Source organism: Hermetia illucens, chromosome 6 (assembly GCF_905115235.1).
Source record: "Hermetia illucens chromosome 6, iHerIll2.2.curated.20191125, whole genome shotgun sequence".
Classification (NCBI taxonomy): domain Eukaryota; kingdom Metazoa; phylum Arthropoda; class Insecta; order Diptera; family Stratiomyidae; genus Hermetia; species Hermetia illucens.
Window position 1 is genome coordinate 25,647,718 of NC_051854.1, and position 27,007 is coordinate 25,674,724.

General features: G+C 43.8%; 1 protein-coding gene and 1 non-coding gene across 7 annotated transcripts in view; one reads left to right on the forward strand and one right to left on the reverse strand.

The window, feature by feature from the left end:
• Nucleotides 1-27,007, reverse strand: part of LOC119660530 (mucin-5AC) — a 304,327-nt gene that overhangs the window by 134,845 nt on the left and 142,475 nt on the right. Inside the window, exon 1 of one of the 6 annotated variants that reach the window (XM_038069156.1) lies at nt 15,233-15,277. The exons of the other annotated variants lie outside the window; for them this stretch is intronic. The gene's annotated coding sequence lies outside the window, so the exon portion shown is untranslated. Of the gene's footprint in view, nt 1-15,232; nt 15,278-27,007 lie in introns of those variants that run through there. 6 annotated transcript variants of the gene reach the window in all.
• Nucleotides 20,093-20,174, forward strand: Trnas-cga. The gene has a single exon. It is a non-coding gene; the product is annotated as a tRNA-Ser (tRNA).

The following is a 27,007-nucleotide window of genomic DNA, read 5'->3' on the forward strand; positions in this document are numbered from 1 at the left end:
TTCGTATGCAGACGACATCTCAGGGTTTCCTTTCCTTTCTCTGATTAGCACACAGATGGGTGCCTCCGGGGCATGGAAATCTACATGCTCCCGCTATTAGGTTTATAACTAAATTTACGATAGAGTTAGCTGGACACTGGGCTCATTGAATTCAACATTAATTCGATAAAGGGTAGGGGCAGGAGCTCGAAATGTTGTTCAGCGAATACAATTATCAAAAGTGCCCTTGCGCACTACCGATACATGACCAAACTTTCAAATTTCAACCCTTTTTAGATAAGAAAGGTATCCTCCTATACTAATATCCGACAAATCACTCATCAGCCAACCTTTCCTTCTCTCTAATGCCTTTAAATAGAGCCGCACAGCCTTCTGCGCGAACCAAATCCTTCGAACTAACAAACTGTGATCCTAAATATTAGGAGGTGGCTTAAATGCAACATATAGCTCTTAGGTGGATGAATAAATTAATAGTAATGGCTGCAAAATACCCAACTAGCTTACATATCAAGATGCACGTGGCATTTCCAGTTTCCCTACCTTTAAGACTAAGAACTATTCATCGATTAACCGCTCATGAATTAATCCTTAAAATCCAGACTACCTCCGCCTCAGCTCACAAAAATTCAGAGAGTATCTAACGATACAATCGGACAGTTCGTAAGCAATACAAAATCCAAGTGTGACGAACTTATACCAATACGTCCCTCAAGTCCCGCAACCACATTCATTCTGGGCGACATTTTCCAAGGCATCTAAAATGAGCACACTCTAGAGTCATAAGTACTTCTCTCCAAAACAAGATCGGTGACCTTGATACTTCCACCCGTGAAAGGATCTTCACCCTGTACATAATTCTTTTTCGAATATTCTCCAATATTGAGTTAAATCTAAACACACACCGTGAACTTAGACAAATATCCTCCTGACTTGATAAAGTAGCCAATCACAATAACATCCCACTCCACTTTCTTCTATGCTCGACAAAAACTTTGAATTTGAAGTCAATGAACAATTAACTTCATCTAATTCTCAATGTTCTGCACCTAAATCTGTTCCAGCACTCTCTCCTTCTAAACAGACTCATTCCAATCCCACAAGCCAACTGCCTCAAAAACATAATAGTCACATCGTTTCTTCTGATGGTTGCATATCGTTCCCTTACTCCATCCTTTGGCGTCATGGATGGATCCACTCCGCCACCTCACCGGGAAGCTCTTTTCCGCATATGAACTTAGGCTCAACGATGATCTGTTAATAGGTTGGGACTAAATGTCAGCCAATGTGCCACTCACCTCCATTTTCCTACTCCTTTGGCAAGCTCCCTTTATCATCGCATCCCCTTCCTGCTCTCAGGGGTTGTAACGATCGTTAACGGGTCGCTTACGATACAGGGAGTGGCGTCCACGAGGTGCCCGAGCAAGTCACAAGATAACGGAGCAAAATTATCTTCCATTCGTAAAATGAAGGGTGGTGGAGTCTAGTCGAACTAGGCCCGAGTACAATAAACAAAGTTACGTTCTGTGAAGCAGTCAAGAGGCTGATCTCTGGATCTCTGGAAATCCGGGACTTTGACTGCCTCACAGAAAAGAACAAGATAGAAGAGGCCATTAAACGCGAATGTCTGGAAGTAAACAATGCCCTCTGCGAACTCCCGAGGCCAAAAACTCGCTGCAGTGCAAGTTGCCGAGCAATACGCGAAGAAGCTTCTAACCATTGGGAAAATAAAATTGGTTGGGTGTGTAAGATACGAATCCGGGCCGCCCCAACTAAATGTTACAGATGTTTGGATTATGGGCACACATTTGTAGCCTGTCGGGGACCTGACAGAAGAGCAATATACCGTAAATGCGGTCAGTCGAGCCATAAAGGGAACACCTGCAATGAAAAGGAAAGTTGCGTCCTATGCAGGGATACTGGTGCGACTGATGAGATCGTTGCGCACACTGCGGGCTCGGGGCGGTGTCCAGTCTTCAGAGCAGAATTGGAAAGAGCGCGGTCAACATAATTCTCATCCTACAAATCAATACAGACTGCAACCGTTCACGAGTTGCTAGTGCAGTTCGCTGCGGAGACCAAAGCTGATTTAGTACTCATCAGTGAGCTGTACCAAAACAAAGACCCAGCTTCGTGGCACCCTGACATATTAGGTACCGCTGCCATATGGGTTCGGGACGGCACCTTCCTTAGAGTTACCCAACGCCGAGGGGATGGCTTTGTCTGGATTCGGTGTTCAGGGATAAAGTTTTTTAGTATCTATCTTACGCCGAATGAGACGATGCTGGACTTTCGACGCAGGCTTGATGCTTTGGAGGACGCCAACTTAGGCACAGATGGGCGGATGCTGGTCAACATCAGGATACTTAAATGGGGAATGCCTTACTCAGACTCCAAAGGGAAACGAATTCTGGAAATGGCGGCAAGAACAGGGCTAGTAGTTCTAAACACCGGATCCACCCCAACGTTCCGGCGCTCGGGCTGTGAGGGAAGCATTTCAGACGTAAAGTTCGCGTCGGAATCACTGGTGGATGAGTGGCGAGTTTTGGAAGACGTCATTTTAAACACGATGAGATAATATGCAATTACCAGAGCATAAATATGGGTTGGTACGAAACACTTCAAGGACTGCTTTATTTTAGTATGATGAAGTGCTCGAACGATCAATTTAATTGATTGATTATTGCCGTGCCCTCCCTCCCTGAACTATAACCAAAAACCTCGTCATCAAAGTATGGGAACTACGGCGGTGACGGAGGAAAAAGCCATAGTTGTTTTTATTACCATTTGCAAGAATAACCGTATTGCCAATAATCACTATTATGAGTGGTGACTACAAGGTCAACTCAACTGATTACTCGGGATCGAAGCGTCGATCTTAACATCTCAACAGTTATATTCTACGGGTTCCTCCCCAGCGTTTGGTTCAGATTCCCTCTCTACACTGTGAACATTAGACAGTGAAACATCTCTGGATCCTCCGCTAAGCCACCGCATCCAGGACAATTCGGCGTATCATCCAAGCCAAAACGATTAGATATTGCCTGTAACAACCACTGTGTCCCGTGAGAAACTGGGTATTGTAGTAGTAGATCTCCCCGTATTTTCGCTTAAACCACATCCTAATGTTGGGAGGAATAAGGTTATGCATCGACTGACGCTTCGCAGGCTCGAAGATGGGATTCACTACCCGAGATTATAGGACTCTGATCTTTCTGCATTTCTGCGTTCTGTATGTCTGACCATCCGTCTTGAATGGTACAGCACACTCATTTCTTTCGCCAGAATGTCGACTGGGATTATGTTCGCCACCATTAATACTGCCTTATCTGATATGATTCTAAAAAGCTGCAAACTCTCAAAGTCATCAGCCACTCAACAGATTTCACCTGCTTCCTTCTGTGAGAGTTTGCAAATGCCTCCTCTCAAACACGACGCGACTCGATAAATATCCAGGCTCACCAACTCTATTAATTAACCCCGTCTACTAGGACCGGGGTTGAATGCACATCCAGTACCAACACAGCACGGTAGCCCCCATCACATTTTTAGGAGCACCTCGAAAGTGCTGGCGAAAAGATCGAGCCTAATCTTCACTACTAGCGTCAAAGCTTCGCTAGGGATGGCGTCCGAACTTGAGGTCTCGTGGACGCCGATCCTACTACATATTCCGCCCTCGGTTACTAGAGGCATCATCCACTCGTTGAGCTGAACCACCAATTGCTTTCCGCTATTTTATTTTTTCTTTCAAATTCTTTCAGTTTGAAGCAGTTCTTTTCACTCCTCCAAATGACCCCTCCTCGCGATCGTTGCTAGCGGCCTTTTCCTTACCCGGAAATATGTCGCTAACATAGTTGCGATTTTGTTGTTATTTTCAATTGAGGAGCCTTTTTGATGATTTGGATAACTTTTGCTCTGATCATACCATTCATGAATATATCGGGCTTGAACGTCGTGAAAAACGTGTCACCTTCAAAAGCTTCTGTCTTCATCCACCTAGCATTCTGTGGGCACTTTTTTTGAGTTCTATTCGCCCTTGATTTTCATACAGACTGCTTGATGGTAACTGTGAGTATAGTTTTCACTGGCTTACTAGGCAACTCTTCTCACATATGTCAGACCCACTATGCCAGTGCTTGGTGCCATCTCTGCCATCTCTTTCAAAGTGTATGAGATCGCGGCATTTTGTGGGTACCGCATCTACTCCCACGAATGCTTCGAGTCGAATATGTCCTTTCACATTCTTTATCCAACTGCCCCATTCAAGGGCCTACGAGTTAAAGCCCCCTGTCATGACTTTCGTCTAGCTCCACCCAGAATCACTGGAATGTGCCGAGTGATATCATTGGATTCCTTGAGCTTCAATATGAAACCTTGTTTCTGATGACGTCTAATGCGGCTTATATTATCTTCAAATTAGCCTGCTTTCACTCTCCAAAGAAGGTAACCATGTGACCCACGTTTGGAGATTATGATAAGTTCCGGTCTTATCTTCCTTTGATCTTCTCTGTTCCGAGGTACCACCTTCCTCAAGACTTCCACATTCTTGTTGTGAGATCCACTCCCGTTTCCGCAATTGCGGCTATGTCAGTTGTAGCGACGTGAATTTCATCAGCCGTCCTGGGAATTGAGCCCTTTCTGGGTTTGCTGGCCTGTTGATTCGTTGAACCGTTCCCACAGCCTTTTGCCCGATTTCTCTTCTCTAACCTGCCTCACTTTTCCGACCCACATCTTCACCTCTCTTACATCATAAGCCTTACTGGGCGCCAACTTGACGTGTCTTATATATATTCTGATGAATAGTCTGATAAATGCAGCTCCTGATTAGTCGCTGTATATTACATAGCTCGGGTGATTTGGCGTCAAAGTTTCTTCCTTTACGTGTCCTCCCGCTTGTTTGTTTGTGCTTGTATGAGTGGGATGGGTGGGGATCTACGAAGAATGGAGCTTGATTTGGACGGATTCATCAACAGAACCAGTTGTAGCTCCTCCCGTGCCCTTTTTACATTTGATGCCATAGTGGACAATGTTTCTACTATTATTGGATCGAATTTTCAAGCTTCCCAAAGTTTCTTCTTTTACGATCTTTAGCACATGAACTTCACTAAATATGGAGTAAAATCCTCCCAGGTATTTATAGCGTAGGAGAACCTAGACACTTCTTTAAGGAAACAATAGTATCTTCCCAAATCAGTGCCCATCGTGGGAGTGTAGCATGCGTTGAAAATTTGTAAAATATCCTTACAATGGTATCTATGCAAAATATTACTCGATCAATCATGTTTAGCATTATAATCCTTTTAAGACGTCTGCTGCTACCCTTAATAAAGACATCTTGAAATATTATTTAACACCAAACCCAATATTGGGATGTTTTTTAATCAAAGGTTTATTTTGGTAGTCGACATCCCTTTTTCGAACAATGGTCAAATCGAATCTAGACTAAAAGTGGTAATATACATAAGTTCAAAGCGCTCTTAAGGCGGTAGAAACCAAGCCTTCATCCTAAGGTCAATGGTACCAAAATGATGTCTTTCAGGATCCCTCCTCCCTCCCCGAACCAATTTGTTTGCATTATTTTTGGAAATATATTTTCGTCCGAAATTTCATTAATTTTGCTTAAGGTTCTGTTTTCTTCTCCCAGTTGTCACCTAAGATATATCTATCTACCCAACCCCTCGTAGGTATTTTTTATGCAGAAAGCACGACCTCTAAAATATACACCAAGGACTGTAATAAATCAACGCACAAACGATATCAGACAATAGCTCCACACATTGGGCGCTATAGCGAGTTCAATAGCTACGCAAAAAAGGACGACTTTCTGTTCGATTCTGTTTTCTGTTCTTAAAATAACACCCCGCAAGGAGTTCTCTATTTGTTTATCTTCAAGATATACGACTAATATTCGCCATGTATCTGTCACAACAGAAATTTACGATTAAGGTGCGGTCGAAAAACGTCTTCGCTCCTTCCCTTTTACCATCAAGAAAATGGCAAAGAAATTATGTGGTCGGTCTAACTTCGTTCCTGGGTATAAGACTAGTTTCAAGGGTTGGGTGAGTGGCGCAAATCATGTGTCACTTTTATCTCCCTTACAACTTACGGTCACAAAGAGTATTGAAATCCCACCAAATGTAAATTTTTCTCTATTCAACTGAAGATTGCTGAGCTGTGACTTCTATTCATCGTGAGCGTCGTAAAAATGAATGGATCCTTTTGAGGTTGAACCCTTTCCGTTTAGTTCTGGTGGTTAGGGATTCCCTTAGTAGGTTTCGGATATATTCAAGGAATTTGAAAATTATTCTTCCACCCTAACATTCTATTACAACCAATTTGCCTCAAAAGCACGACCCCGATATATTGGCGTGAACAGAAGTCCGGATGAATGGAAATTGTGACAATATTTTGCTAGATTTATGTATCTTGCTCACCAAACCAGAAACCATTTTGAGAATCTCCAAGCAACCTCGATATTTTTCGACCCAATCACAAGCTGGGGCCCATCCTCAGATCCCCCAAAAAATGCTACATCCGCAATTCCTCTATTAGGAGCTTCTCACCACCCGAAAATAGAACTTTAATGTTGATGGTGATGATGATAATGTAAACGATAACTTTAAGTGCGAGAGTCGAAATGCGAGATAAGAGAGAAGGTCCTGAACGACCTTTCGTGATAATTAGGTGTCCTGGGTACTATCAAATTTGATTGTTGCTAGCCCCATAAATCCCACACAACTTCCATAGCATAAATAATTTGATTAAATGGAAGTTTCACTTTTTCTCGTTGGCCCGGAATTCTCTGTAATTTTCGGGGCTTTTTATTTACGTTCGTTTGGAGAACCCATTCGTGCCGAAATGTTGTAAAATAACTCACCAAATTAGTATTCTATTCACGACAGATATTTTGGACTGAGGAAGAAATGGAAACTCTTCGAGTTTTGATATTCCAAGTTTCATTGTGACGAATGGATTTCTGTTTTGCTCAACTTTAATCGGGTGCCTAAATATAGTGAAAGGTGCGGGCTGAAATGGCGTTCTCGTAGACTGCCGGACACGTACGGATGGAAACACATGAGAAGTGAGGACGAAGGCGAAAATTTGGGAGGACTGACCTTGTATTGGATAACGAGATGATTGAGTATTAAAGGCAGTCACAAGCTTGGGAGAGAAGACAAAGTGCAAATGAAGGCGAGACATGCGTTACAATGGATAGAAATCCTTGGAATGCTAAATGGAAATTCGCAAAGAATGGTATGAACTAAGGACCTGGTACTCGAGCATCAACGAGATTTAAAAGAAGGTCAAACAGAACTATCGATTTTGTCTCACTTCTAGGTCATAATGTTCTAGAGCAGCTCCATATACATAGAGAACATGCGAGATGGAAACATCCCTATATAAAGGTAGGAATCATATCCCGATAAATCTCAAAATAAAATCAGCAGAAGAGCAATTTAGTGTTGATTACATCCAGTGAAGCGGGCTACTACCTTTCGACCGACCCAAAATTGTACAAGGCGCATAAATTTAGACCCAACTATGTATTTATCGAAGCGTCTATTTGAATAGTCAATTTCGTCCCTGTTTATCCAAAATCAAATAGTGAACCAATCGGACCTATACTTTCCAGATTACCGGTGCCTGTGGGAGAGATAAAAGTCTGGCACCACAATGAGTAACGCCGATTTTATAAGAATTGCAATCGATTTTATAAAGCAAACGGACTGACTGATTATGCTTCAGGTTAGGGTTCCATAATTCAGCAAGTCCTCACACGAGCGTCCCCCCATCCCCGCGATGGCCGCTGGAAACTGTTTTCGAAATGGCCAAGAATGTGAAAGCCGAGACAGGGAATAAGTTCATCCAACTGATGAGGATCTGTTTCGCTCCTGGTAATGTTTTAGCAGATCTGGCGGCGGATGAACAGGAGCAGGACTGTTCTCCCAGTGCTAGAAAGAGTGCTAATGGGACCCCAAGTCAAGACGGAACAACATGGGCCGAGGGCTCTGTTACAATGGGGAGTTTGTTTTCTAGTATGCGGACTCTGACTACTATGGGCACCTTCAGTTTCAAATAAGACTCTTATCCCGGTGGCCAGGATGGAAATTTTCCCCAGAATACTCCTAAGACCGTGACATGGATTCCAATTTAAAAACAAATCAACCAAATTGACGATAGATGAGGAAAAGATTATGACCAAGCATATCATCGGAGGAGCTGCTGACAGGAAACAGTAGCTCTCGAGGGCAGTAGAGTCGGTGCCAGCCGTACCATTGCTGTGCTGAAACCAACAATCAAGATCTCCAGGAGCGAGCCAGCAGACGGACGCGTTTCCAGCTTGGAAAACGCTGTCGTCAAATTCAGCGAAACGGCTACCAGCCACAGTTCTCCCAATAGGCAACCATCGAAGTTAGGGTGTCCAAAAAAGCAAGAGCTGACATGAATATTGGCCACCAGAAGCCAGCGAATGAATGTTCACCACCGGAAGCCAGTGAAAAATCGGATATCGACTACCCTAGCCAGTACGAGAAGGCCATACACATTTTGAGCAAGATTGCGAGGATGAAGGGCCTGGTACTATCGACGAGCAGGATGAAAAAAACCTTGCTAAATACCAGGCGATCATAGAAGAATATAACAGCGGACGCTTGGGAAACCAACAGAAAGCAAAGCCTACCACATTTAAGCGCAACCGATCTCAAGATAAGATCCAACAACAAAACAAGAGGAGCTGTGTTTGCAAGGGCTCGGGCACCAAGCAGAAAGGAACCCCAGGCGAACCGCGAACCTTTCCTGTTCCGCATAAATGCAGAGCGCATAGGAAAACAATAAATTCCGGGTTGGAGCTAAGAACGCAAAGGTGAAAGGTTCTGCTCCCAAAATCAGGTGCTCTGAGGTGGCGGCGTGGAAAACCGGGAAAAACCTCTCTGACGGCTAGACCAAAACCGAATGGCCGAGGATAAGTTCCATGAAATGGTACAGGGAAACGCTGTGCGCACTATGATTTGCTGGCCGTGATGGTGTAGGCGAATGCTCGTAGGCTTAATAAGGGCCATCAGACCCGAGTTCTCATGGAGAGTCATCTGAAGTCTTACCAGGGGTATACCGGTACCATGAGATCCCGGACAGCCCCTGAATTCACATGTCTCAGGAAAATTCCTGGTTTATGTATGCTCAATTCGGTTATAGCGGTTTACATCCTAGCGGAGGTTGCATGGAGATTGTCGTTACGTCCAAGCGGGCAGTAACCTTCGGGCTTCAAACGTGTTGTTGCGTTTCAACACGGATGCCACACTCCGAAGATCGGTAAAGAATTAGGTAGGTCGAGCATCCACCAGTATTAATGCTGACCCTTAGACTGTATGGACTGGTCACGTTGCGCTTTTCCCAGCGGGCCTATGATTGTGATCACAAAATCAACCCCTGTCTTAAGAAAACCGTGGGATTAAGTTAACCCGACAGGTCTTCACGTTAAACCACCAAGGACGTAACTACTCCGTAAATCAGACGATAACTAGGTTCAAAAAACGACTGTCCGAAGTAAATTGACGAACCCTATACAAGCAGATTATGCTGAGGAGAGCGCAGCACTCGAGATACGACTCTGTTAATCTGTTGGTCTTCATCCTAGAGAAAGACATCGACGTCGCGCACTAGTACAGGAGCCCTGGATTGGAGGAAGCCAAACCATCAAAGGGCTCCAAAGCAAATATTATAACTTATTCCACAGCACAAGAAACACTGACCGGGACAGATCTAGTGCAAGTATCCTCGTCAGGAAAAGCTTGCATGACTTTTCTGTGTCCGGGCCCGAGATACAACGACCTAACCGTGGTCAATCTGGGATAAGCGGGGGCGGACAACTTGTATATCTGAGGAGAGCCGAGGGGCTTATATAGCACACGACCGAAATCAACAAAAGAAGTGAATCTCTCTATCATTTTATTATCAATACAAATTTATGCCAACATCCCATTCCATTAAATAAATAAATCATCTTACTAGCCGACAATGGGATTTTCAGGGCGGAGAACTTGAGAGTGTCTGGCCCGGGATCCTTCTCAAATTATTGTTGGATACATTTCAGTCTAAATCTAGCTCCGAAGATCTCCAACCCTTTAAAGGTTCAGGACAATCCACTGGAGGAACTTCGGTCAAGTTATCAGGAACAAACGCTTCGATGCGCAAATTGACAACATTGGCACGCCAGACAAGCTGGGCTCAAAGGCGGAAAAAACATTCGAAATCGCCTTCAAAGTGTGATAAATTCATCAAGAAGACATTGCTCCCATGGTGGAATGAAGATTCCAACCTTAGAAAGCAGACAATAGAGGTATTCAAATTCTGCTACAGTCACAAATACTGGGCTGCTTGAAGAGGTACAAATCGGCTATTAAGACTGCCGGGAGGCAGTTCCAGCTGGACTGTTATCAAAACATTGAAAGCACCAGCAACTTTGCGAAAGTCAGTACGATTCTAGCCAAAGAGCACAGGAGTCTTTCTTAAAAAGTCGGAAAGCTCCTAGACGGGGCTGCTAGTTCAGATGCATTTCTCCGGCAGAGAAGGAGGACTGTGTGGCGCAGTCTTGCTTGGAGGGTATGCAGCTCCAGTCATTGGAAATTATCAAATCGGTAATTACTGAGGATCGAATCGGCTGGGTTACAAACAGCTTCTTCGCATATAAATCTCCGGGCCCAGTTGAGATAATGCAAGTCATGCTACAAAAACAGCAAAAAAGAGTTCTGCTGTGGCTTGCAGTGATTTACATGAGCTGCATTTTATTCGGAAACCTACCACACGTCCGTCCGTCTTTTTCGTACCAGACGCGGCCATGATTCCGCGAAGGGCTTTCAATAAATGAGCCTTGCCTCTATCGACGTGACGAGAAGTCTGACCGTACATACCTCCAAGCCAAATACACGTACACCTAATAGGATTGGAGGAATATCTTACGCATTGGATAGTATCCATGCTAATACCCAGAGCTGCGTGCAGAGGTACTCCCAATAATGGAGCCATCTCAATGCTCTAGTTGATGTCCATGGGTTAAATTCTACGCATATTGGTCACGCATAAAGACGCCTTGGTTATACTGATACCAAGCAGGTTTCCTGCCATTACAAGTGAAATCATGGGGGACATGTGGCTTGTAAGATTAAGATTTGGGACAAATTCAACCAAAATGGAGGAGGCTGACATAGAACTGAAAATTAAGAAGGTCTGTATAGCCTTCTACGCCTGCAAGAAGGCATTTGTAAAAAACTGGGGTCTCCGACTGTGGATGGTTCTCTGGATGTATATAGCCGTGGTTTGTCTCATCCTAACGTACGATTCTATTGTGTGGTGGCAGATGCTGAGCAAGCATTACAATAGAATCAAGCTTAAAAGGAATAAAAAAACCGGTAGTATTTGGCGCTACAGTCCTGCCCGGCAGCTGCCTTTAAACTCCCCCTAAACCTTCATTTTAAATACACTGCAGCTTGCAATGCTGTCAGATTATGTGAGATGTTGGACGGTGAAGCTCTACAGCCATAGTAACACCCTAGACGAAGTACCTAGGGAACTCTGTATATTCTTAACAGATTACGCTACACGCAAGCCGAGCTTCAAGAAAAACTTTGATGTGGACTTTGGAAGCAGAGGGAGGCAAGAGTATGACTACAGTATTCTTCACCGAGGAATCAAACATGGTATGTGGTGTCGGTACCAGTACTTTTTCGGATACACACAGCGTAACCGGGTCCTATGGCATTTCAGGATTCGCCAGTGTATTCTAAGTGGAAATACTGGGGATATTAGAAGCCTATCGATGACTAGAGCGTGATCCGAGCCTCAAGTGTAACATATCCCTCCTGACCGACAATCAACCGAATTTTAAGACCTTATACTCAGCGGCGACATCCTCCAGGGGCAGTTCAGGGACGCGCTGAACCGTCTGGTCGATACACTCAAAGTCATCCTCTGAGCACCCGGTTATAGGAACATAGAGGAAAATGAACGGGCTGACGGACTGGTTAGGTGGAACTCTGGTCTTGACAGTCCCACCGTGGACACAGCCTACGTCCAGCTGACCACTGTCGAGAGCATCACTCATCAGCCGCTGATTTCAGCCCCGATCGCAAGAGCTTTTGAGCCAGACCCATACAAATGCTTACAAGGTTAGGGCCGTCCGCGCGGGGCACCAGTCTATAGGGAGCTACGCCGCCATCATCTATAAATCGCATTGCCGAAGCTGCAGCAGAGAGGAGGGTGAAACCCTGAGGCACTTCTTTTGCGATTGCCCAGTTCTACGTGAAGTGAGGCTGTGGACACGAACTATACCATTCCTTAGGGACCCCAAAGATATCTCTCTAGCTGTAGGGGGAGAGCTGCTGTTCTTCGTGGATGCTACGGACTAATTGGGCTCCACCCATGGGAAAACTGCTGAAGCGCATTATATGCAACAAGTTGCTTCCGATTGTGGAGCAGGCAGGAGTTACGTCAGTATGGATTTTACGCCGCTGGGTCAGCAATAGATGTCATCAACACATAGGTTCTCTGGCAGTGCCCACGTACACTCAGCATATGTTTAAGGAACACCTCACTTACGCAATAAATGGAGAGAGTTTTAGTTATACTGCTTAGCATGAAGCCCAATCTTGGAGGGTCCTCCAAGATTCCGCTTAGAAAGTTATTGCTCGCGCGAGTGTGTACATACATTCATTCTGCTATATGCAGTTAAAGTATACAAGCGGAAACTTTTGTCTGTATCACCTAACTGAATTAATAATTGCTAATGGATTCCAAACAAAATCTGACGAAGCATTCTTTATGATTGCGGGAATAATACTCATCAGCATGTGGACAGGACGCTGGCATAGTGTTCACAAAGCCAAGTGGAGGCACAAACTTATCCCAAATATTCAGCTGTGAAATAAGCACAGTCCTGCAAATGTTCATATCAAAGTTACTTCAGTTTATTCACCTCGTTTTGAACATGACGATTTCCTCGTTTTGTCCTGAATGTTTAATTGAATATGAAGACCTCACGAGAAGAGGCGATCGTTCAAAGGCTCAAATCGCAAGATGTACGGAACGTAGTAAGTAGCACCATAAGCTGAATGAAAAAGAGAGATGGACATCCTGCTGGGTTAACGTCCCACATCGTCGCTTCCAACCTTCCACAGCTATGAAACAATAGAAAGATAGGCAGATAAACACCTTCAAGGTCCAATAGAATGACCTAAAGATGCCAAAGCAGAGAGGGGACCTTGAAGATCACTCCTCACGATATATCTAAAGCATGAAAAATATCGATTGAAGATGCAATCAGTGGTGGTTCTCCCCTTTCGATCGTGGCACTCGGACTTAGAGTTTTACGGATCCAGCCGCGCAGTCGATCTGTTATTTTTTTCACTTTCCAATTTAGCTCGTGTTTTTCTTCATTCGATAGGTTAAAGGGATACATAATTTTTTGTACATTGACACATAGAAGATCGAAGTGCTTAGGGGACTTCCCCTCCCCCTTCTTTCCGGAGCCTGGCTAGCTTAGAGGCATGCAAACACGAGTCAACGGAGTACCTCGATGAAGCTTCAATATTTACGAGCAGGTCTTCACGGTCAATTTCGCCATCTTTTTAGGTTTTTAGGGTAGCTCCTCTAGGTCATCTCCAGCGACTTAGGATAATCTTTTGACTATCTCCCAATCCGTTTTAGTCATTACAAACGGACAATAAGACAGGCAGACGGATAATCAGACAGACAGATGGGTTTTACAGGGCGGATAATGGGTAAATGGTTTTCGAGAAGCATGATCAGTAGACCCGTTTTACGCAGTGAAACAGTCTTTTGACTTACGAGCAACAAAGACAGGACCCAATTACCGATACATCCAAAACTAGGGTTTGAGTCATCATTTCATTTTGCAGCATATCCACAAGCGGAGATAAATGCATTGGATTCCGTAGATCATCTTTGATTATTCTCTTAGTAGTTCTGGTTCTTGGAGTTTAAAAATTGTTCTACTTTTTCGGCCTTTAAAAGTTATGGCGCTTAATGCACAATAAAGTGAGAAGAAGTGACCAAGAAACCCACCCGCCTTATCGAGTTGACCAACAGATTAGCAGAGAAGCGAATATTAATGGTCACTTCTATAACTGCCTCAGTTGTCAGGTAGGTCTCGCGGTCTATTCTTGAGAGTATTTCAATTCTGTTCGGATACTTCGGCCCAACAATTTTCCACAAAGTCCAAAATGGCCTAATTACTATGAATCAGGCTCCCTACTATCAATTCAATCTTGTCATTGATGTTCCATTTTAAAGGCACAAAAAAACAAAAACTTTATTTCAAAGAAAAGCTTAATGATCCCTTTATGGCTTAGTTTTTCACTCCCTAGGTATTCCTGTGTGAAAACTTCAAAACACGATACAAAAGGGTGTAGCTGCTACGCGTATGTACATTCGCAAAGGAGACAGAAGCATTTAAGCACGTTTAACCCACTTTCTGCAACAAAACGATGTACTTTAGATAAAACTAAATATTTCAACCTATTACAGCATCAGACGGTATTAGGTACTAGGTCGTGTGCATTTGACAGAAAATATTTGCAATTTCTGAACCCCTAAGCCAATACGGCTTCACTTTCTTTGAATATTTGACTCCATGTCCACCTAAAGTCATTTCACTTTTCTTTATATGCGACAATGTCAGAGTCCAACACTTTGCGAATGTGTACTCGCACGAAAGGAAAAAGTACGCTAAAGAGCTTTTCTTGTACAAAGTCTCACTAGATTTGCCACGTCCAATCTGTGACTGTTCTGTAAATGCCTCCTAGATCTGTGTAGGTACGACCTCAGTCATAAGTTATGTATCTGAGCCTATTCGTCTGTAAACTAAAAGAAAAATGCTGTTCTATCGAGTGGACGTAATGGGAATCGATTGTATTTGAAAATAGGGTGATTTTTTTACACTTTTTCTCTACTTTATTATGGCTTACAACTACGCCGCGAACTAAATCCATTGAATAGATATGTCGGTCCGTTGGCAAACCAAGTAATATAGTTTGACGGCTTTATTTCCATATAAATTTTGGGTTTTATAAGGATTTAAATAATGTTTCAAGGTATTTAGGAGATGGCCTAAAGTGGATACTAGATAGAACTCGTAAACATGTGTTTACACTTCGTTCACATAAAGTTTGCTCTAATAGGACACAAATCCTATCTATTATCTACAAATTTGAAGATAACTTACACCTGCTTCTCCCTTTATGGTCGCAGTACTTCTATGGTTCAAGCTTTGAACTTAATAAATTTTCTGGATATTTAGACAGCTAACTTCCTTTCAAGGGAGGTCACAGTATTTCTTCAACTTACCTGAAAGAGAAAATTTGATTTAGGCTATTGTGACAGACAGAATTATTTAATATAACGGATTTATGGAAATAGTAAAGGAGACCCTGTCGCGACACTATGTGCTCATATCAACGACCATCAACTTCGACCTTCTGATGTATAATCAAGAAGAGAACATTTCTTGGTACTCCTCAAAAGAGTCCTGCCTTGTCGCGCCTAGAGTTAATTCTAAGGAGACTTCTGTATGGAATTGTGTATGTGTTTTTTAGCATTTAATGCATCTTCTGTTGCAAGGAAATACTGTACAGCTATAAGGAGACCACCCATTACTAGAGAATGGCCAGGTCTAGAGTAAAGGTAGGGCGTTCGCTACCTAACGTTGAGAAGACCACATGGAGAGATGCCATAGGAGCAAGAAACTAGCATGAGAATTCTGCGATACAAAGGCATTAAAAGGTGGAGGTCAGTAAAGCTCTCTGGAAGATCCTAAATATGGGGAGGAGCACAAATATTAAACCTAGCAGAAATGCAATATTTTTACATATGAGGGAATCATCTTTCACCCCTACGGAGGATGTATAGTTGAGTGCACCAAGCCATAAAAAAATAGCCAGAGCCACTAGTGTCAGGGATGAGAAGAGGAAGAAAATCACACAGGAGACGAAAGTTACAGTTTCTCAAGGTTGGCAAAAGAAAAAGATGATAGGCAGAAGGACATGTCCTGAATTGACAATAATCTCGAATAAAGGTGATGCGACATTCGATTTGAAACAACTAAACCCCGGGGAATACGTCAGTCGAATCAGATAGTTCCAAAAGGGAGATTTGGTACTGGAGTCGAAAATGTCTCTTGGCAAGACATTATAAAATCATGTGCCGGATGGAACAGTCCATAAGATAATAAGCTGAACTAAAGGAACGAAGACAGGAGACCACTATACAGGGCAACAATATTGACGAAATCAGGACGACCACTAGGGTAAAAAAATAGTTTCCAAAGCAATGTTCAGCAATTGGTGTAGAAATAGAATACTCTTAGGGCTCATACGCACTTGCGGTTAATCATGTAGGCACCTAGACGTGCGGCCAGACGTTTTTGATTTTAATATGTAACCCGAAGTTTTTTCCCTCGACGATAATCTACCTTGCCGTGGTAAGGGAAATAAGTAATAAGATCCTCTAGGAAACGAGAGCCGACCCCGAAGCCAAGCGGTAATCAAACCCCCAAATCAAGGTGTGACTACCGTGCCGACGGCTGAATGATCACACTGGTTAAGATGTGGCCGTAAACCGTGAACTCTGGGTACCAGGGGGGTACCCCCAGTTTCAACTAGCCTTGTCTCGGCAAAAAGAGGCTCTGCGGAGATCCACTTACTTTACCTGATAAAATTGAGGCCATAGCAGCCAATTATGAGAAAAAAAAATAAAATTAAATCTCGATCGTGACGATCCAACCCCAGGTGAAGGGGCAGCCTAAAGCTAATCAATGGAGAACCTGAGTCCATTTACTTTAGTGGGAACCGATCTAATTGGGACGAGTCCCGAAGTAGGCCCCTTCTGTCAGCACTCCTGACTCCGGGTTCCAATCGGCGCCACCAGCTGAGGCCAAAGTCTTGCCCATGGGTAAGCAGCTGTCCACGGACAGCAAATAGTTTTCGGGCAAACCGCCTTCAATTATACCTTATTCGTGGGAAGACAGCTTGGAATAGAGCCGCTGTTAATCAGTTGAATTTTTCACATGCTAGAGTGAAGAAAAATCCACATATTGATCGAAGAAGTCTATTAAGCAGGATGGCTTAAGGGCTGCTCACAGGGAGGAGTTCTCTCTCCTCTGTTATGGCTCCTGGTACTGGATTCTCTGCTCCTGGAGGACAAAAAAGTCTTCGCGCAAGCATTTGCGGAAGGACTAGCCATAATAATTGCCGGCAAGCTTACGGAAACAGTGACTTGTTGAATGCAACTCTGCATGGTGCCTCCGCAATGGACTCATGGTGAACACAAGGAAGACTGGACTAGTTATGTTCACAAAGAACGTCAGGTGGGGCGGCTACATGCTACCCACCATAGCAGGGACAGAAATCAAGCTGGCACAAACAGTCAAGTATTCAGGAGTATATAGTTAATTAAAAATACTTATATAATATGTTACAAAATTTTATTTTATGTTTAAGGTAAACGGAATAGAATGGCAAGAGAAACAAAATGTAATAATGCGACCAGTCTGGTCGATGATTCGATAGCAACTCCCAAAAATTTTATTCAATCAAAATCAGTTGTCAAGGCCTACTACACCACGGAGAACAGCGGTGGTGACATCTGTCAGTCGAATTAACAACATTTCGAATGTTACTAACCCCGCTGTGCCACATTACTTCCGATGAAACCCCAGATGAAACCTAGGGGTTCCAGCCACTGAACCCGGAACTGCGTTTCTCATCATTCGGCGAAGCGAACGCGAGATTGATTTGCCGCGCAAATGGGCTTCAGCCTGGACAAGGAGATAGCCCTCCTGTGTCCCCCGATCTCGAGCTGGAAGAAATGTTCTCCCCGCTCGAGAATACGGAACGGGCCTACGTATGGAAGCTGCAGCGACTTCCGAACAGCATCCGTCCTGACCAGGACGTGCGTGCACGAGTCCAGTTCCTTGGGAGGGCAGGCAGGTGCGGATGTGTGACGGGTGGGAGGTGTGGGTTTGAGGCGGTGGGGATTGTCTATCAGCAGATGCAGCAATCCAGAGCCCGGATCACTTAGGAGCCTTGGGTTCTCCCCGTATGCCAGCCCCACGGGGATGGCAGCAAATTCGTCTTGGCGGGTTGTTCGGAGGCCAAGTGGGACGAGAGGCCAAACTTCAGTCCAGGACGAATCGTCGCGGGCCATAATGGCGGATTTCAGCGTCCGATGCCAATCCTCTAGCATCGCATTGGTTTGCGGGTGGTATGCTGTAGTCCGCTAGCGTTTGAATCCCAGGAGCTTGCCTACCTCCGAAAAAAGGGTGGACTCAAATTGCATTTCCTGGTCAGTGATGATCACTGCAGGGACACTAAAGCGAGGGATCCACTCTCGACAGAGGGCTTCGGCACAAGATTGCGTCGTAATGTTCTTCAGAGGTACTGCTTCAGGCCACCGCGTAAACTTGTCGATGATACTTGAAACCGTGTGGGTCTCGCAAAGGGCCTACAATGTCGAGGTGTTTTGTGTGGAATCGCTTGGTAGTGCGTGGAAATGGGCCCACATCTTTCCTTATATACCTGGTGAACTTACAATTCTGGCATGCGATAGACTGTCTGGCCCAAGAGTTGACGTCCTTATTCAAGTAGGGCCAGAAGTATTTTTCGGTGACTAGCCGATTTGTCGGCTATCCTCCTGCGTCTTGGCGATAACCGAGAAGTCGACTGAAGCGGGGATGTTTACCTCGGAGACACGTGACAAAGTGTCAGCAACTATGTTGTCCGTGCCGGACACGTGCTGTATGTCGGACATGAACTGGCTTATAAAGTTCAGATGTCGAAGCTGGCCAGGGGAGGCTTTGTCGGGCTTTTGATTTAAAGCATACTTGAGAGGCTTATAGTCCGTGAACACTCTGAACGGCCTGCCTTCTAGAGAAAAACGGAAGTACCTAATGCTCAAGTACGCGGCGAGCACTTCTCGATCGTAGGTGCTGTAGTTCCGTTGAGGGGGTTCAACTGTTTAGAGAAAAAGCTCAACGGCTGCCAGACTTGATTCACCTTTTGGTGAAAAGCAGTACCTACTGCGATGTCAGAGGCATCAACAAAAACGGCTAGGGGTGCATCTTGCCAAGGAAATGCCAAGAGTGTAGCATCAGCCAGTTGATGCGGGGATTTATCAAACGCGCGGACAGCGATGACGATATTCCGATGCGACAAAAATGGAGAAGTTGCACTATTCGAATCTGCTCCGACAGTCAGGCGGCATTACCAGCACTAAATAGCAACGACATATCAAGCCACTTGGTGTGGTGTTGTCAATCAGGTGCTAACCGACTGAACGAAACATTCCTGATGTGGGTGCCAGGGCACTCTAACATCGCTGGTAATGAGGAGGCTGACAGATTGGTCCGCTGAGAGTCTGGATCCCCAATCAGCTTTTGCCATCCGACCATCCACTGCCAAGTCTACTCTAAAGGGTGAAATTGCAAGGATTCACGCACCCACGTGGAATAAATTGGACTCTTGCCGGCAGGCGAAAATTTTTGTGAAAAAACCTGGGGTCGCCATAAGTAACAATTGAGCAATTGACAGTAAGATTACAAAAAGGATATAATTATAACTTCTACTATGATCAATAAAATTTTAGCAAGAAAAGAAATAATTCTCCTGATATTTTTCTCAACTATTGTGTCCTTCGAAACTTTCAACAAAAAGTATATGCATTCAGTCGATTTTGTTATACAATTTTCTAAAATCGAGTAGCAACAAAAGAAAACACGTCTTTTTTCTTAATTTTCATCACTAAAACAACTGTTTCTTTAAACAGTTACAGTATTAACCAAAAGGAAGAAAATCGTTACTTCGTACCCAAAAAATCTCGCCCTGAAAGAAGGAAGAACTAGTTCCCGAAATACGTTAATTGCGATAATAACAAAAAATCGTTTAGGATAATAAGTGAAATTATCCATAGTTCAGCATTTATGTTTGGAAATCATTCATTACTCCTGTTTCCATGCAGGAATATTTCACTTGAAACGCATTCATAAATGTTCTGGTGCACGACCAACCCACCAGGAAGAACACACCACGCAGCAGTCGTGGCCGAGTGGTTAAGGCGTCTGACTCGAAATCAGATTCCCTCTGGGAGCGTAGGTTCGAATCCTACCGGCTGCGGTCAATTTTTTTTTAAACAATTCTACTTACGCCCGAGAACCGAATAGTAGTCAATCAAATGATTATATTTCATCAATCTATCGACAATTGAGCAATAAACGTCGACACTCCACCGATAAGCAATTAGCCGAGATTCGCTGCAATGAAATTCAGCTCCCCAAGGCCGCCTATAAATAAGAAGCAAACATAATTTCTGCACTTGCCTCGTTGCGAGCATTGCAATGGCAAACGTGCGAAATGTTTATTGTCGCCCCGAGCCACCTTGCATTGCTGCCGACTTGCTGAGCAATCTCCGTTATCAGCTTGTAATGGCATTAACAAGTGTGAGAACTGCCAACAACTTTATCAGGCGTGTCACGTTTTCAGTGGGATTGATAGATGCGGGTGCGGCGTGGAGATAAGTGATTCCAGCCCCGGTTTGGGGAGAAAGCCTTCTCGGCTGCTCCGACATCTCGTTCACGATGTGGACTGTGAGCCTCAGAGGAAAATTAAATTGTTTAATTTGAGGTATTTATGTATGTCGTAGGCAGCTCTGCCAACCAAAACTTCCCAAGTGAAATTGTCGTGTGTAATGCATTAGAAATTAACGAGAATTACTTTGAAATCTCCTTAATGATCCCCAAAATGAATTCAGAGCATTGTTCGTTGTGTGAAATTATAGAACGATGGATGCCAACCTAAATATCCAATTTACAATGAATTCCCTGAACAACTTATTGACTTAAGTCCCACAATGTTCTGGGTTCGTCGAAATGCAGCTTCCACGTTTTACGATTGGAAGATTAACTTTTGAATGTTTTGTCTGGTCTGGACTCATAAAAAGCCATTTTCACTGTAAATCATTATTACCAAATTACCAAACAAGAAACAATAATTCAAGGGAAATTAACCAATTTGTTCGATGGAATGACTCAGAAACCCACACTTTGTCGCCCCCTTCCCAAGCTCAGTGTCAAGGTGGCGTTCCTACCCGAAAGCGAAAACTTCTGCAAAAATGGCCATTTCGGAAATTGATTTTCAATTATTGGACGCGAGTAGTCACTCGTGGTTGTTTACTAATTTTATGGAAATTCATGGAAGTGTGAAATGGATATGGAAATAGCAGTAACGTGCATAAGATATTTTGGTCACTAAAGTCAGCAATTTTCTTAGTATTACTTTTTTGTAACTTTTAGTTCGCTGAATTAACAATTTTCTTGATAGATGTTTAAAATTGGGGGGATCAAGGAAAATAAATTACCATAAGCTGCTACGTGAGACGAAGCGCGGTAACCGCATCTACGTACCGAAACCTGAACAATAAAACAAACAAGGATATATTTCGCGAGCCTATCGTAAAGCCCATGCCCAATGAAACTGGAAAAATAAAATAAAAAAATATAAACTCGACCGCAATCGTGCAGTCGTAAAATTCAGGACTTAAGTGTCAAGAGGAAAGATACACGACGGATCATATCCTCAATCGATGCTTTTCTTTCCTGCAGATCTGCATAAGGTGCAGTCTTTGGGGTTCTCACCACTCCTTGAGATCCTCAGATCATAAAAGTAGAGGAGGTCCCTTGCTTGTTTTTTTTTTCAGATTCTGGTAGGATGAGGTGAAAGGACACATGAAATTCTGGGGAAGGATATGTGAGGGATTGAAGTATCCAAAAAGACACCCCCTACTCTGAAACCAAGCAAGCGCGTGTCGATAGGACACTTCAGTATCGATCGATCAATCACCCAATCCATAAGTTATTGTATATGGCTCTCAGTTTGGGGCCTCACATAACCAAGGCTACAATGCACTCAAGAACAGATTGATCGAAATCTACATGGACTCCGAAGGTAAGCGGGAAAGACGACTTCTGGAAGACCGACAAAATGAAGCTGAGAAACGTTCGTAACTTCTTCTCCAACTGAGACTGCTCGCCGCTCCCTCTGGTTGTGGGCGCTTCCTAAGCGTACACAGCGTGTCAGCTTGGGAGGCAATAGCAAATCTCAGTCAGGAAATTGCCCAACTGCAGCTTCGAGGACGATCGAGAATCATACAACGGCTGTTGGACAAAGTCATCCTAACTTACTTACGCCATGAGGTTTTCGTATATTTGCATGTTTTGCTGCTTTCGCAGAGACATTTGACCAGTGTTACTCTTAAGTGAAGTGGCTCTCTGTAGAGACACGCTGGCTTGACATTGGACATCCGGAAGAGCAAATTTGTTATGAATTAGATTGGATGCTTGGGGCACACTATCGATAATGGGATGATTTGCACCGATTCCGACAAGATACGTGCCACCTCTGACTTTCGAGGCCCGAAAACCGTAAAACAACCACGTCGATTCCTAGGAATGTGAGTGTGGTACTGACCATTGTGTCAAATTACGCTTCGTTGATCAGACATGTTTCAGGAAGCTACCTCAGCGCTCAACACTCGGAAGATGAGGCTTCCCGACTACAGTCATGCACGCTCCCCACTTTTCTAAATACTTTCGCCACCCATTGTGACGCAAGTTAATATGGCATAGGAGCGCTACTAACCAAAAACACGGAGAAGGGAGATGAAGTTCCGATAGCGTATATGTCGAAGAAACCAGAAGTCCAAAGACGCATGTTCAAAGCAAGGTAGACACAGGAAAAGGGTTACAACTTGGGATCCCCAGCTCGTGAATTCCAATTCGGGCATACCGTGTATTAGCGGCAATCTAAGCAGTACGGCAAAACCCGCATTGGTAGAGTCGGAAAGGTCCAATAAAAAAACATCGGTGCAGTCAGTTAAGTTGGGATTTGTGCATGGGATGTGATTATTACACGGAATCTACACCACAGTGAACCCTTACTGGGCAAGTGAACTGACTCATCTCCTGGTACACTAACCAGGACACTACCCTCATCTCGCTTCCTTGCCTGTTTTCTCATGGCCGTCTTCATCAACATCACCCTCCGCATTTGGCAATGACGAACCTTGAGTGATTTCAAACCATTTTATTTAGAATCGGAATATGTTGGGAAATATACAAGAACATAGCAAGGAATCGATGAATTCCCTAGATTTTCCGATAAATGAAAAATGTGAAAGAAAGAAAAAGGTACACCTATTGGGTTGTTAAAGGGGTTTTCCTATTTCACGCTTGATATTTTAATTTTTTTTCTATTTTTTAATAACAAAAAAAAAGATATATAATTTTCCCAGTCTTTTTAAGGTTTTGTGCGAGGTATCAAATTAAAGGTCTCGATTAGTACTTTTCAAAGCCGACCTTAGTTTTGACATTCGTTGGAAGAGTGGGGAGCGCGGGGGGTTGAAAGTGATCACTTCTTTAAGGGGGCCATTCTCAGAAACTACCAAACCAAAAATCTGAAAAAAATCAGGAGGCTGCCACTATATGGTGCCTGGGCTCCGAAATACCTTCCATGCCGATATTTGTTTAAATAAAGTTAATAATAGTATATTACTACATTTTTTTGTAATTGGTTAGAAACCCCCTTAAGTTCATCCTAGTACCATGAAATTTTGCAGTGATATAGGCTATAATATAGAGAAGGCACTGTTCCATACCATTGCCAGGTTTGAGGCGGTGCGTTATCATGTAATAAGCAGTGCCGAAACTGCCAGAGGTTGGGACATGCGGCCTTAAACTGTGGCTTGCCGTACACGTGCGTTAAATGCAACGGCTCTCACGGCCCGCGACAATGTCTAAAAAAGCTGAAGAGAGTCCGACGTGCTACAATTGCGGCGCGATAACACATCCAGAAAGTTACAGGAACTGCCCCTCTGTCTTCGTTCAGGCACGAACCAGACAGAGCCAGCAACAACAAATCAAGCCCGCAGCTATAACAAACCCCAGATCCTTGCTACTCACATTATCCGCCCCACCCCCAATCACATCCAGAACTACTTCCCAAACAAATAACTTCAACCTCGAGCAAGAGATTTTGAAGCTACTTAACACCCAAACAGCAAATCTGGCAACGCATTTGTCAACTTTTATCCTCGTATTGCCGAGCAACACAAGTTAAAGTAATATTGCTCAATGTCAACCATAATCCTGACATACTCCTCCTAACCGAGAAGAAGCTTAAACCTAGAAATATCCTTAGCTCAATAACCTAACGGGACTGACTGACAAAACTCTCAACAGGCACGTACCGATTGGCACCCACACATAGAAAAAGACATCGCATCCGCCATCATATTGATGAAGTAGGGAGTTTTCCCAGCTTTTCTCCTAGAATAAAATTTTTCACAGTTTAAGTGATCTAAATTAGCGATAGTTAGGCTGTAGGTAAAATTAGGTTTATTAGAGTTAAGGCATAGTATGAAGTTTAATCCTAAGCTAAATTCTCAAACAAAATAAGAACAATAAATTTTGTTAAAAAAAGGTATTAGAGCATCTTGGCCACTGTTACAGGCGGACGGAAAGGTAATAGGAAGCGCTTTTACAGAAAGTGTGGCCTTATTAATGATTTTAAAGAAGACATGTGTTGAAAGGATGTGCATATGCATGTTATCTCAAAGGAAGTGCGGTTGAGGAAGCGCGACAATTGATTTATCGTGTAGCCGCACCATTCAACGCTACCACCCCAAGATTACCTTTAATTCCCAGTGGGTAGCAACAATAATAGCGGAACTGTAATATTGGGACATTGAATTTGTCATAATTCCAACCGCGTCCGGATGATTGACGCATCGATTGCTCTAGAAACACATCCTACAGAACAGTAAAGTTATGGCTTCCTGGGAAGTTTTTTACAGAAATGGGACACGTTTTTATAAAGCGGCAACGACTGCGGAAGGGCACTTTCTGAAACTGTATTTCACTTTTAACATCGCTCCTCAGACAGACAGCTATGGGCTCAAAATGCACGCACCATAATGTCTACCAGGTCTCATTCTCACTTGTTGAATTAAAAAAATTGACAAAGAACAAATGGTGCGCTGGAATGGAGTCAAGTTCCCAAAATTCACCTTACCCGACATCTACTAGAAATTTCACTGAGAGTTTTCAGTCCTCAAGTACTCGAGGAGGGCGATCAGACCCGAGTTTGCAAGAGACTCATCTGAAGTAGTACTTGCCAGGAATCCTACCGGAGTTTATTTGGTACCGAGGGAACCGGGATGACCCTCTCAGAGCATATGTCTCAGGAGAATCCCTGAAGGATCTACTTTCGGCCCGATTATTTGCGGTTGCCCCTTTTGGGGGAGTTCCATGGTGGTTGTAGTTATTACCTATATTGCGGGCAGAGCTCCTTGTGGGCCTAACAGTGGAATTGTTGCGACATAGATGATAAATAGTGCTCACATCCACTGCTATGAACGTTGCCCCGCACTCAGTATAAACCAGTACCGCTATGCGACTCACGGTGGGCCTCTAATTGCGGTCACCAAAACAATCCGTGCCTAAAGAGGACCGGAGACTTATGCCTACACGATAGGTATTCACGTAAAATCCCCAGTACATTCAGTTCTACAGGTAGAAATACCGCGAGGCCGAGAGCTGAGGTTAAGCGTCAACAAGCCGACCTCGTTGCCTCGGATTCGAATCTCGATTTGTCAAGGATGTTTATATTCATTTTTGTGCTTGTCCCACTAGTGTAGACTTATCGCATGCATAGAATTCAGTATGATGGTAATGAAACTGAAGCCAGCAGTGGAAATGTAGAGTTGAAAAAATCAAAATACGAAGAAGGAAGCTATGTGAACGCTGGTGTGAATGCTCCAATAAAGAGTGGAGTTGGGATATAATAATTTACACGTTTTTTTCATGGTCGGGCAGTCAACCTTTATGACTCGTACTGTTCAATAATGGCAAAGCACTTTTCCACGCATATTTGTTTTCAGTACTCTATAGAATCCTGTTTAGCATCGATTGGCAACAGGAGCATTACGAGATTTTTCAATTTATGATCGAATTGTGCCCAATTGTACCCAGCCCTCGCCATTTCTCGCAGGGGTGGAGAGCCGCGACCCCCTAAGTTCAACATCAACTGCTCGATGTACGGCAGAGGTTGAAGCCTCTACCGATCGCTGCGAATGATAGCGAGCGTGACGCGCTCGAACTCCAATAACGAACTAAATCCCGAGAAGCTCAGCGTACTGTACGTGAAATTTGCGCTGATGACAAGCAGAAAATACCGCAAATCGCAATGATTTCGACATGAATACGGCCTCAGGAAAAAGAGCTCGCATGTGATCGCAATTCTTTTGATTGTTTTGTGAATAATGTCAATGGTCGTCTGCGCATTCACGATGATGAACAATTGAAGAGGTGGAAAGAACACTTTACCATGGATGTTAACCGTTTCACATCCGGTAAGGTTCATCGTTTTGTGAATGAAATGGCTAGTCAACGTAGCATGCGGATGCGGACTGTTTCTCCAAGCAGAAGAGAAATCCTTTCGGCGATCAATGCACTCAAACGGAGTAAAGCCGATGAGCTTGGCGGTCTCCCCCCCAGAGTTATTTATCGCTGCACCTCCAGTTACTGCAGATCTGCTACTTCCACTCATACGGAAATCTTGGGAACCCAAGACCTTTCCCATACAGTGGAAGAAGGGGATGAATGTGACATGGAGGGATATCTGCGTGCTCGCTCCCGTCAAAAAGATAATAGTTAAGATAATTCTGGAGCGTATCAAAGAACATCCCGAAAGCTCCTCCGGATCCTCCTGTATTGACCACATCAACACCCCACGGATTATTTTGGAACAGTGCACAGAGTTTAGATATTCGCTGCACCGGCTCTTGATCGATTTCGAAAAAGCTTTCGATAACGTAAGAGGAGAATGTATCTGGAGTGCTGTAAGCAGGAGGGGTATTCCAGAGAAACTAATAGCTATGATCAAAGCGACATATG